We start from the raw sequence: 13803 nt of genomic DNA on the forward strand, positions 1-13803 counted from the left end.
GTAGGAGAGGGCTGGGTTTTTTTCCTGTATTCTCCCAATCCAGTCCAAGGGGACAGGATGTCCCAGAAAGACTGACAGCGTGTGTGTGTGTGTGTGTGTGTGTGTGTGTGTGTGTGTGTGGTGGGGGTGTCAAACTGCAAGCATTGAAACCGAGACTCGCTAGCTGTATGGCTTGACCTTAATTAAGCCTCAGTTCTACTCATCTCTGCAAAATGGGGGCAACTACAGTATCTAGTAAAAGTGAGATTTCAAGAAAAAAATTAATTAAAAAATTAAAAAAGACCTTGTGATAAATTTCTTTTTTCTCTAATTATTTTTTCTTTAATTAAAAACATTTGTTTTATGTGTAAGAGTTTATTTTGACTGCATGAACATACAAGTACACGTGTGCCTGGTGACTGAGGAAGTTTGAAGAGCTTGGAACTAGAGTTTTGGATGGTTGTGAGCCACTTTGTGGGTGCTGGGAGCCAAACCCGGGGCCCCTGCCAGAGCAGCAAATGCTCTTAGCTGTAGAAGGAGACTGCTCTTTTGTTCCCAGCTGCCCAGACCTGAATAATCACACAGGAATAATAATAATCACTATATTAATTATAACACTGTTTGGCCAATGGCTCAAGCATATTTCTGGCTAACTCGTATCTTGTTTTTTAAAAGATTTATTTATTTATTACATATACAGTGTTCTGTCTGTCTGTATGCTTGCTGGCTAGAAGAAGGCACCAGATCTCATTACAGATGGCTGTGAGCCACCATGTGGTTGCTGGGAATTGAACTCAGGACCTCTGGAAGAGCAGTCAGTGCTCTTAACCTCTGAGCCATCTCACCAGCCCCTAACTCATATCTTAAATTAACCCATTTTTACTAATTTGTATTTTACCACGAGGTTCATGGTTTGTTACCTCTTGCTTCTTAGGTGGCTTCATGGCGCCTCATTGCAACTGCCTACTCTCTCTATATGTCTTCCAGCCTGGCTATATTCTGTCCTGTCATAGGCCAAAGTAGCGTTATTCCTTAGTGAATAAAACCTGCACATGTACAGGACAATCCCACATCGCCTAACTGTCGAGTCATCTCTCCCAGTGGCTTAGAGTCTCCCTCCCGCTGTGTGTCTTGAGTTTTTCTCAAGCAGAACTGGGGTACAGGGACGAGTACACCCTGGAAATCACCAGGCTTCCGCTGTGGCACCTGCAGTGATTCCGCTCACCCTGGTCACCCTCCAGGGCTGCTGTTTTGTAATAAGAGGCGAACGTCTGCACTGTGGGCAGGGTGAGTTTCTCAACCCTCTCCCGAGCCCAGCGTTGCCTGTCTTGTGCCAGTCGTAATGCACATGACAGTCATACTGCACGGGACAAGACCTGGGGCTGCCTTTTGCAGGATGTAGGGCCAAGGGTGTGCCAGCTGCCAGGGATTAAAGATTAAGATTAGATTCAATGTTCATGGAAATGGAATTCTCATAACAAGATTAGCTATTTTAAAGATTTTTGTTTTGTTTTTCAAGACAGGGTTTCTCTGTGTAGCCCTGGCTGTCCTGGAACTTGACTCGTAGACTAGGCTGGCCTTGAACACAGAGATCCACCTGCCTCTGCCTCTGCTGGGACGAAAGGCATTGCACCACCACGGCCCAGCTAAAGATTTGGTTTTATTTATTTGTGTGTGTGTGTGTGTGTGTGTGTGTGTATACCAAGTGTGTGCTGGTGCCTAGCAGAAGAGAGTGTTGGAACTCTGGAGCCAGAGTTACAGGCTGAGAGGCACTTCATGTGGGTATTGGGAACCAAACTCAGGTCCTCTGAAAGAGCCACAAGTGCTCTTAGATGCTGAGCCGTTTCTTTAGCCTCCAAATTAGCCATTTTAAACTCTATAATTCAAAGCACATTTCATGCTGGCTAGTTTTATGCGAGCCTAAGGCAGGCTAGAGTTATCTGAAAGGAGAGAACCTCAACTGAGAAAATGCTTCCAGAAGACAGGGAATTTTCTTAATTACTGGCTGATGGGGGAGGGAGGACCCAGTCCAATGTGGGAGGTTCTGTCCCTGGCCTGGTGGCCCTGGGTTCTTTTATTTATTTATTTATTTATTTATTTATTTATTTATTTATTTATTTATTTATTTATTTATTTATTATTTCTGCCTCCTCCCCGCCACCGCCTCCCATTTCCCTCCCCCTCCCCCGATCAAGTCACCCTCCCTTGTCAGCCCGAAGAGCAATCAGGGTTCCCTGCCCTGTGGGGAGTCCAAGGACCACCCACCTCCATCCAGGTCTAGTAAGGTGAGCATCCAAACTGCCAAGGCTCCCACAAAGCCAGTACGTGCAGTAGGATAAAACCCCAGTGCCATTGTTCTTGACTTCTCAGCAGTCCTCATTGTCCGCTATGTTCAGCAAGTCCGGTTTTATCCCATGCTTTTTCAGACCCAGTCCAGCTGGCCTTGGTGAGTTCCCGATAGAACATCCCCATTGTCTCAGTGTGTGGGTGCACCCCTCGCGGTCCTGAGTTCCTTGCTCGTGCTCTCTCTCCTTCTGCTCTTGATTTGGACCTTGAGATTTCAGTCCTGTGCTCCAATGTGGGTCTCTGTCTCTGTCTCCTTTCATCGCCTGATGAAGGTTAATATTCAGGAGGATGCCTATATGTTTTTCTTTGGGTTCACCTTCTTTTTTAGCTTCTCTAGGATCACGAATTATAGGCTCAATATCCTTTATTTATGGCTAGAAACCAAATATGAGTGAGAACATCCCATGTTCCTCTTTTTGGGTCTGGCTTACCTCACTCAGGATAGTGTTTTGAGGCCCTTCAATGGAAGAATGGTTGAAAAAAGTATGGAATATATACATATTAGAGTACTACTCAGCAGTAAAAAACAATGACTTCTTGAATTTTGCATACAAATGGACGGAAATAGAAAACACTATCCTGAGTGAGGTAGGCCCTGGGTTCTATAAGAAAGCAGACTGAGTAGCCATATGAACAAGATAGTAAGCAGACCCCTCCATGGCCTCTGCATCAGCTCCAGCCTCCAGGTTCCTGCCCTGCTTGAGTTCCTGCCCTGACTTCCTTCAGTGATGTACTACAGTATGGAAGCCAAATAAGCCCTTTCTTTCTCAAGTTGCTTTTGGCCATGGTGTTTCATCACAGCCATAGTAAGCCTGAGTAAACACAAGCACACCTCTTCCTAAGTCGTTATTCCACCGAAACCCCTGCACCCATTAAGTCCCGTTCTCCAATTGGCCTCTTTTTGTTACCAGTTGTTTGCCGTTGAGTAGCAGGACAAACCCTGTGGAAGTTCTGTGCTCTGTGCTCTAGCTTTTTCTCACCTGCGTTGACGCAGTACCACGGCGATGCCAGATCCAGTTGGCAAGGATGAGACCGACCTTGGCTAGTAGGAGCCTCTCTGTAGGTGGTTTGCTCACTCTCTGGTGATCATTGCCACGCAGGAAGTGATGCTCCACAGGGTTTATGGGCACATGCTGCCCTTGTGGCCAGCAATTCCTTTTTGCCTTTTTGCTGTGATAATAAGTGTGGCTGGTTTATAGGATGGGTTTTTCAGTTCAGGACCTTAGTCTTCCTCACCCACCACTGATCTTTTTTTTTTCTGGAGATGCAGTCTAGCTACTTACGCTCACCAAGAGCATGGCCAGCACTGAGCTACAGTGCAGGACTGTTGGGGTGGTGGTGGTGGTCGTGGGGCACCCTAGCAGCAACGAGCAGCTTCTGCTTCTCAACCTTGCTCTCTTTCCCCAGTGTCCTTGATGAGGTCACGCTACTTATGTAATCTGCACCGTCCTCGTGACACTTGCCTTAAGTGCGTACAATGGGTTTCTTTTGTTCACAGAGGCCAGTGGGAGGCTGTGATCCGAACTGTGACGGAGGCAGCCACCCACTGCCAGTCGGCTCTCTGCCTGTGTGGCTTTATGTTTCCAGGGCTCATTCACACGTGTTGACGCTTAGTTTCCTTTCATGGCTGTGTAATGTTCCACTGTATGTACACACCACACTGCATTTATTCACCCGAAGAAGGGGACTTTTAAGATTTGCTAACTGGTCTTTCATCATGGTGAATCCAGATGTCATTTGTCACCTAGACCATTGCAAAGGGCGCAGCTGTGTTATCAGGCCACTGTCATGCCTATCTCCACGGGAGCCTACACCGTAGTCCCGCAACTCTCCCTCCTCCCTCGCCCCCCCCCCGGAGGTTCTTGGTCATTTTAAAATCTTCAGAAAGTTTTTGCTATTTGTGTGTGTATGTGTATACATGCAGGTATGTGCCTGTGGTCGTCAGAGGCCAATGTTAACTGTTTTTCTCTATTGCTCTCCACTTTATTTACATATTTATTATTATTATTAATTTTTTTAAAAAACAGAGTTTCTCTGTGTAGCCCTGGCTGTCCTGGAACTAGCGCTGTAGACCAGGCTGGCCTTGAACTCATAGAGATCCACCTGTCTTTGCCTCTCGAGTCACCACTGTTTGGCATTTATTTACATATTTTAAATAATTTATTTTCTATGTGTTTGTGTCTGTACATGAGCAACCAGTTTGTGAGTGTTCTTGAAGGCCAGAAGAGGGTGCTGGAACCCCTGGAGCCGGAGTTGACCGGCTGGAGCCACTCCACACGGATGCCAACTCGGGCCCTCTGGAAGCTCAGCGAGCTCTGTCATTGAGACGCCTCTCCAGCCCCACCTCTGCATTAGTTTCCTGGTGTCACTCACTGGATCCGTAGCTCCCCTCTGGGAAGCTGATCAGCAAGCTGCTGAAATTCTCCTGTCTCTGCTCTCCTCCAGTCTTCTTTGCCCACAAGGCCATCCTGCCCTTCCAAGCCATCTTTTTCCTTCATTTTTAAAAATTTATTTTATTTTTTTCATTTTTGGGCAGAGCCTCCTTGTAGCGTAGGCTGGTCTGGAATTCAATATATAGCGCAGGTTGACCTTGAACTCTTGATTCTTTAACCTCCCTAGAGCTGGGACTATAACTCTGCACCACACGCCCCGACCTAATTTTGCTGTTTTTCCTATATCTTCCTATTTGTAGATGAAGAAGTCTGTCCTGAGCTGGAAGGATGTGAAGTGCCGTTTAAATTTTGAAACAGTTCTGCATTCTCTTTCTTTACACATACACAACTCCAGCTTTTCTTGTATTAGGGCTCCGCCCCACCCCCAAGTGTCCACTCTGTGAGAATTTTCACTCCCTCCTCTGTCCCTTTAAGCCACACAGGTGGCGCCTCTGCTGGACCACTTCCTTCTGAGGAAGGCCCTTTCGGAATACCAGGGCCATGCCTTGGTGTTTTACTGGCTCCCTGAGCCTGCCCTCACAGGTGGAGGGAGACATCACCCCCTTAAGCAGTTTAGCTTCTCCGTGTGCTGGCCTGGTGGCACCTCCTTTGGACAGACTCTAGAGAGACAGCTGCTCCTTCAGGAAGGAGTGAGGGTGAGGTTTTTTTTTTTTTTTTTTTCGAGACAGGGTTTCTCCGTAGCTTTTGGTTCCTGTCCTGGAACTAGCTCTTGTAGACCAGGCTGGCCTCGAACTCACAGAGATCCGCCTGCCTCTGCCTCCCGAGTGCTGGGATTAAAGGTGTGCGCCACCACCGCCCCGCGTGAGTGTGAGTTTTGAAGCTCTCAGGTCAGATCGTGGTTTCCCTCCTGTGTATATGTGTGTGCGCGCGTCTGGGCGCCTTTCATTTTGTGTGTATATGTGTGTGTGTGTTTGTGTAAGCTCCTTCCTTTCCATGTGTGTGCATGTGTGTGTGTGTGTAGGCTTCTTCCCTTCTCTGTGTGTGTGTGTGTGCAAATGTATGAGTGCATTCATGTGTGTTCATATGTTTAGGCTCCTTCTCTTTGGTGTGCGAGTGCGTGCATGTGTGCGTGTGTGTGCGTGTGTGTGTGTGTGTGTGTGTGTGTGTGTGTGTGTGTAGGCTCCTTGCCAGCCTGAGGCATACAGTTTTGTCTTAAGCAGCAAGAACAAGTCACCTTGAAACAATCCCTGGAAATGTAATTTCCCCTTCCCCGCCTAACTATACTTTTTTTTTTCCCTCCTCCAGTGTAGACAAGACATTATAATAATCAACATTGCAGAGGAAGGAAGGAGGGAGAAGATCTCGAGAAGCAGAGATAAACCCTGGCAGCTTCTCAGAGTTGGCCTGGGTGAAGGGCTTATGTTTTGACCCTGAAGAAAGGCTGAGACAGGCTGTTCCAGGACCCTGCCTGGCTGGCCAGGCCTGTGTGGCGGGGGCAGGTGGGTAATGGGAAGGTCAGGGCTGAAGACTTTGGCAACTACCCAGCATGGGCTTCTAGAAGCTCACTCAGTGAGAAGCTAAGTGTGGCCTCAAGAGCTGCTTTGCCCTCGGGCTCTCCAAGGACTGGGACCCACCCCCACATCACTGGCTCTGTGGGCTCGGTTCTCCCATTCACTCCTCAGGAGACAACGTGGCAACCACACTGACTGAGGCTTTAGACCTGATTTCACTTATTCTACTGGGCGGCTGTGCAGTTACTTGGACGTTCATCTCCGTTTTCCTATTTGTAGGTTAACAACACTTCCCACACGGAAGTGCGGTAGGCAGTTCATGTAACTGGCGTGAGCCTGGAAGCCACCCTCTCTGGTCTCGTCACTCCTCAGCCGTTTTTCTCTACATTGGGTCAATACTGACGCCCTCTTCTAATTTGTTGTCTGGAGTTGCAATTAGGGGGTGGGGGTGGGGGGTGGGAGGAGCATTCCCAGAGGCCACCAGGAGTCTCCACGCACCAGGTGTGGCAGCGGCTGACACTAACTGAATAATCACTGTTTATTTTGGACATAGCTGTAAAGGACATTCACTCAAGGAAACCTCAGATTCTGTAAGGTGAATATTCTCATAGATGAGATGATGTCCAGAGAAGTTAACCTGCCCAGGTTACAACGCTAGCAGTTGGGCAATCCTGTCTGGGTAGCGCAATGACCCCTTGGCAAAGTAGTGTCTGCCTACACCAAGTTTGTCTGCTATGTACTTCTTAAAATCAGGACTTCGTTAGATTCTCAAAAGGGTTCAAGATGTCCAGATGTTAAAAATGACTGTCCATGGACACCAGCTGGAATGAATATAGAGCTGGACATCTGTTTCTGGAGGTCACTCAGCCCTGGGAATCCTGAAGTCTCCTGGTGACCCCTGTGGGTTTGAGGTGGTCTGGAAAGGGGCCTGAGAAGGGGAATCGCCATGGCCCCCCTTCCACGAGGTTAAGGACAGCTGTTTACTTACTCTCTCTGCCTTCCTGAACAGGAAATGGGAAGGTACAACTCCAGCAAAGGAAGAGGAAACTCAGACAGATAACAGACCCACCCACAGGGCACCAGATACCAGCCCAGGCCTGCAACCATGATAACACCCAGAAATCTCCCAGCATGCTCCGCCTTCGCGCCCTCCTTCCGTTCCCATGCCTCCCCCAGGCTTCCTCAGCCTCCCCGAGCTGTTCTGCGGATGTGGGGACACTCCCTTGCTGACTCCAGAGCTTTCCAGTCCTGCCCCTCACAAGAGAGTTTTCTCTGAATTCCCCAGTGCTTCCCATGGTCTTCAATTTCTGTTTCCACTGTTTTGCAAAGAGCATAGAATCTTAGATTCCCCAAAAGTTAGAGCTGGGAGGACTTGCTGAAGTCATCTTGGTTCTTATCCATTATAAAGATGAAGGAAGTGGAGACGCTGGGGAGTTGTCAGACAAGGTATGGGGCATAGGTGGATGAAGAAAGAAATTTGCCTCAGCATTTATTCATCTCTGCTGGATGTTGAGTGTAGGCAGGTGATTAAAACACAGAAATGGTCGTCAGATCTTGTCCTGGGGGTCTCTAAGTTCCCCAGAGCTCTAATGTGTACCACACTTTGAACACCTTGCTCCTCCAGTCAAATGAAGCCATGCTGGGCCTAAGATGGAGCCTCTAGATAGCTCCCAGTTTTCTCTGAGAAAGACATTGGTTATTGAGCTATTTTGTAGCTCCAAGGGAAGGGGTTCCAGAGACATGGGCCTCTCCTGGAGTCATCTTATGAAAGAGGCCCATACTAGCCCAGGAGATCTGAGCATGTGGGTGCCATGAGAAAAAGTGTTCACTTTCTTGCTTTGCTGTCTTGGCTCTACTGAAATGAGGCCTTGCCAAGTAGCTTAGGCTGGTCTCGAACTTGCAGTCCTCCTGTCTCTACCTGCTAAGTGCCGGAATTATAGACCCGTGCTACCATAGCCAGCTTAAATCTTTGACACGAAGGGGGGGGGTCATTTCAGATGTGGGTTCCTGCACTAGCATAGAAGGATGTTGTAGCCTTAAGGGCTAAACACTGATTTGAATAATCACACATTGCTCAGACCGTTACTGGCTTTGAAATACAAAGAATGCCTGGACGTGGGGGAGATATGCCCTGACGATGAAGAGAATGGCCTTCACAGGCATGGCTTGGAGTCCATGGTGGCAGAGTCCAAGCAAACACCTGTGTCAAGACTGCAGTGCCAGAGAGGACCAGTAGGAGGTGTGGCTAGGTTGATACTCTGGTTTCTTGTTTTAGGAAGAAAAGATTTAGTCCTCTCTGTGGTCCTTGTTCAGCTGAGGCATTTCTGCTTTCAGAGTGTCTATCGAGTCTGGAATCTAGGTGTGTGTGCAAGAAAGGCCCCAGAGCAGGAAGGAAGAGGACGGTGGTGGTGCCCAAGGCTGATTCTGTAGGACAACCAAGTCTTAGTGTGTGAGGAACAGCCCTCGGGTGTTATGAAGTCTAAGAAACAAAGGTAGACAGGGATAGAGGAACCCTAAAAGTAGTGAGCATTGACTTCTGCTGTGATAACGTGACCAGAATACCTGGGAGAAGCGCCTCATGGAAGGAGGCTATCTTGGTTCACGGTTTCAGAGGATTTCAGGCCATCAGTGTGGGTGAGCCATGGCAGTGTAACTGTTCTTGGTGATGACACTATGGTATGCCAGGAGGCAGAAGGACAGGATCAGAACAGACCTACAAAGGCCCACACCTAGTGACTATCTTTCTTCTCCCATTCTCACAGGACCAGAACAGACCTACAAAGGCCCACACCTAGTGACTATCTTTCTTCTCCCATTCTCACAGGACCAGAACAGACCTACAAAGGCCCACACCTAGTGACTATCTTTCTTCTCCCATTCTCACAGGACCAGAACAGACCTACAAAGGCCCACACCTAGTGACTCTTTCTTCTCCCATTCTCACCTCCTAAAGATCCCTCAACTTCTGTAACTTTCACCGACAGCTGAGGAACCAGCACTTAAAACAAGAGCCAGATAGAGACATTTCCAATTCAGTTTCTTAGACTTTTACTTCAGATTCAGAGTGAAATTTATGGGAGAAGATGCAGCAATTAAACTTGATTATTAGCGTGCGGGGCTTCGAGGCACCAGGGAGATCAACTTCTGGGTGTGTTTGTGAGGACATTTATAGAGAGTGGGCAGTGCCAACCCGTAGGGCTGAACCGAATAAACAATGAGAGGCCAAGCATATTTATCATCACTGTTCATTCCTCTTCTCCTCCTGCAGAGATCCTATGACCATATTGTCAGCATCCATTCCTCTCTGCCTCCTGCAGAGATTCTATGGCCATATCGTCAGCGTCCATTGCTCTCCACCTCCTGCAGAGAGCCTATGGCCATATCGTCAGCGTCCATTGCTCTCCACCTCCTGCAGAGATCGTATGGCCAGCCACCTCATACTTTTGTTGTTATGATGACCGTACACTCAAATTACAGCTGGACCCCTGCAGCTGTATGTCAGAAAGAAGGACAAAAGTCCCTTCCTCCTCACTGAGAGGGACTTGACACTGGAACCAGAGTCAGGCACATCCCTGGTGCAGGAACCAACGGCAAAACTCTATCTACTGCTTGAGAAGTTTGTTAACTTACATTTTGCTGGAAAACTAAGCAGGAAAAACTGGCTCGTGTTAATCTGAAGCCATCATGGTTCTTACAAGTCAAGATTGCTACAGCCATGTCAAGATAAAGCCATACAGCTGGGGCAGGGCTTATACAAGCCATTTTCCTCTTCCCTTTCAGTAGCTCTGAGAGTTTCATTTGGCATTCCTAGACCATATCCCTTTCTTTCTTATTTTGTTTACATCCTGCTTAACTTCTTTGTCATCTTAACAAGGAGGAACTTCACTTGAAAGAAATGGTGATTGTTCAAAACATTAGAGCATGTAAAACAACAAAATTTAACCTACAATTCAGCTCCCCAGTGCATAAAAACTGGTAATGTTTTCACCTGTGTGCATTAAAACAAATGCATTCTTCTCACTTACAAAAGGTGAGGAATTTTTACAACATCAACAACATTTCTTTGAAAGATAAAGTTTCCCTGACTAGATTTCTCGGCACAGCCTTGACTGTCTTGGAACTCAGTCTGTAGACCCAACTGAACTCAAGCTCACAGATCCCCCTGCCTCTGTCTCCTGAGTGCTGGGATTGAAGGTAAGTATTAGCACACCAGGCCAGACTTTTTATGTACAGCATGTCTTCATCAGGTTTCTTTTTCTCACCTGCCCCTGAGTTCTCCCCACATCCCTACCCACTCTAGTTCATGTTCTTTCAGCATTTCACCCTACTCAAAAATAAAATAAAATGGAAACCCAAAATGAAAGTCAAAATAAATAAAAAGAAAATATTTTAGAATAAAACAACATGGCTCCTTGTTGTAGGGAGAGGGCCTGCTTGTTTGTCTCGGCCTCCTGGCTAGCTTACACCCAAAATAACCACACAGATACTGTATTAATGAAATCACTGCTTGGCCCATTAGCTCTAGCCTCTTATTGGCTAATTCTCACATCTTGATTTAACCCATTTCTATTAATCTGTGTATCACCACAGAGCAGTGGCTTACTGGGAAAGATTCGGCATGCCTGTCTCTGGTGGCTCCATGGCATTCCTCCTTTACTCTGCCTTTCTTCTTCCCAGCATTCGGTTCTGTCTTCCCTGCCTGCCTAAGTTCTGCCCTATCAACAGGCCAAGGCACTTTCTTTATTCATTAACCACAGCACCTTCCCTTTTGGTTTAAATAAGAGAGTCCCAACCCCATACAAAACTATATACATTAGGAACAGATATCAAGTGTAATTAGACTTACAACCAGCATAAACAATATTAAGCAAAGAGCATATGCTAAATGTTTTAATAAACATTCTATCCTATGGAGTTTAAGTCTTGTATAGGAAATGGGTTGGCTAGATCATAAGAGTACAGTAACTATGACTATCTAATCTTCAACCCAATTGAAGGCCTGAGAAGGGAGATAATATTACTTGATCAGGCAGGAAGTACAATCAAGTAGCTTCCAAAGCAAACAATATATGACAGAGACAATTAGCTACCTGAGCAATCACCCAAAGTCTCATTTTGCAACGTTGAAGCAACCAACTTTGGCTGAAGCCTAGCGTAACTGACAGACCATTTTTCAGAGGCAGGAAATTTTTGGCAAGATTTGACAGTCCTGCTTATCCATTTCTGAATACTATGTAACTTGTCAGTGGTGGAGGCATTGTCAGTTCCTAGCCCAAAGGCCAGTTTTGCCAAGAAGAAAACAAGCTCCAAGTGGAGTGTCTTCGGTGCTCAACTTTCTCTCTGGAATAGATTGGTACTGTCAGAAGCAATCATGTCTCATGTCAAAAGAACTCTAAGTTATTTAAATGCCATGTTCCACAGATCCTTAAAGTGGTTGAAGATTACCTGTCTAGACAGAATACAATCCCTATGTATTTAAAGAACCTAATTGATCTGACTGTATGTACATCAAACATGAACAACTATTGACTTATAATAATTAATGCTTGTATAATTTAAAGACTAAAACTTCATGTCAGAATAGTAAATAATCTGTAAACAAATGTGTAACAGGTGAGGACAATGACCTCAAAATGTAAACAATTTATAAGTATCTTGATCAGAGGTAAGAGTAATATATAACACAACATGAAAATGTACCCTAAATGCTGTATCAATATACAAAATGTCCTAAACCAAGAGAGAAACATGCATATATACAATCTGACAAAATAACTTGGTATAGGTGTACAAATAATGTAAACAAAAGTAACAAATATAATTTGAACTTGTACCAATATACAAAAACTACCAATGTAAATTATCTATAAATAATAGCTCACAAGTATTCATTCTATTACCCACTGTTACTACCCCTCTTTTTTTTTTTGAACAGGCATAGTTTTCGCCCCAACCCTCTATTTAATACAAGTAATAATCAACAACCCCTAAACAGTGTTCCCAACCCTATGGATGAACGTTTTTGGGATGGGGGCTTCATCTTCTAGAATTGCTTCCTGCTGTCATGGGGGCGATGTTCTCTTAATGGGATCTGCAAAAATTAAGTGGTGATTAATTTCCAAAATTACTGTCTAATATAGTCACAAACAATTTCTGAGCAGTCAATAGGGTTTTTTTCAAAGTTCTTATTTGGAGTTCTGGCCAGAATATGAGAAAATTCATCATTTCAGCAGCTGGTACCCAAAACGGTCTTATAGTAGTACTGTCTACATCACGATGTCATCTCAACTAGGTGGAGTGGTTGCTGTGGGGTCCCATCTTCTTCCTGGAAACTTCAAAGATTATTGCAGGAAAAGGATCTGTAGGAAAATCTATTGTTCATTGTGGAAAACTTAAACATTATTCATATAAACACACATATAACGAAGAATATGATATAGACAAAATAGGCATGGAGGAAGTAAATTTTTTTCTAAAGTCTTCCTATTGTCTCATACTAGATGGCTCCGATATTAGACAGAAACTCTGAACGCTCCTTTAATAACACGCTTGGATTTATAGAAGTACAGAGCCATTGGACCACTCCAAAACCAGCTGAATATATACACATATATATGTGTATGTGTGTGTGTGTAAGTATAACCAGTAGTTGGATTCATAAACCTTACTCTGTTTTCTAGATGATCCTTAGTGGATAGTTATTTTTCCTTATGTCAGCATTCAAACATCCATGCTCTCTTGAATTTTCCATGATGTGTATTTTCCCCTCAAAGATAAGAGCAGAACCCTGTCCCAACCCAAATATGGTTTTCTTAACACCTGTAAGGTTGTCACCATTGTGGATGAGCAATAGGTTTCTCTTTCTAAAAATGAATTTTTATTAATTTTGATGGTATCCATAATTTTTCTTTTCTTGTGAAAACAAGACCAAAATCCCTTTCCAAACGTAGCTCATCTCCTGTTGGTTCCCAGCTGCTTAGCCCAAAATAATCACACAGAAACTGTATTAATTAAATCAGTGCTTGCACCATTAGCTCTAGCTTCTTATTGGCTAACACTTACATTAATTTAACCCATTTCTATTAATCTGTATATTATCACATGGCTGTGGCTTACTGGGTAAAGTTCCCAGCATCTATCTCCGGAGTCTCCATGGCTTCTCTCTGATTCCACCCTTCTTTCTCCCAGCATTCAGTTTAGTTTTCCCTGCCTACCTAAGTTTTGCTCTATCAACAGGCCCAAATCATCTTCTTTATTCATTAATGGTAATCACAGCATACAGCGAAGAATCCCACATCAGTTTCTTAACCAAATCTTACCTAGACATTAACTTTGTCCTTTCTTTCTTTTCTTCTTTAATTCTCCTCGATTCCACTCTCCTCAATCCTTCCTCATTACTGCTTCTATTTGCCATTTGAAGGAAAAAGTGTCTTAGTTAGTATTCTATATCTGTGGAGGGAGCCCATGACCATTGAAATTCTTATAAAGGAAGACATTTAATGGGGGCTGACTCACAGTTTCAGAGGCTTAGTTCATTATCAGAATGCTGGGAAGCCTGGTGTCACACAGGCAGG

The sequence above is a fragment of the Microtus pennsylvanicus genome, chromosome 20 (assembly GCF_037038515.1).
Source record: "Microtus pennsylvanicus isolate mMicPen1 chromosome 20, mMicPen1.hap1, whole genome shotgun sequence".
Classification (NCBI taxonomy): Eukaryota; Metazoa; Chordata; class Mammalia; order Rodentia; family Cricetidae; genus Microtus; species Microtus pennsylvanicus.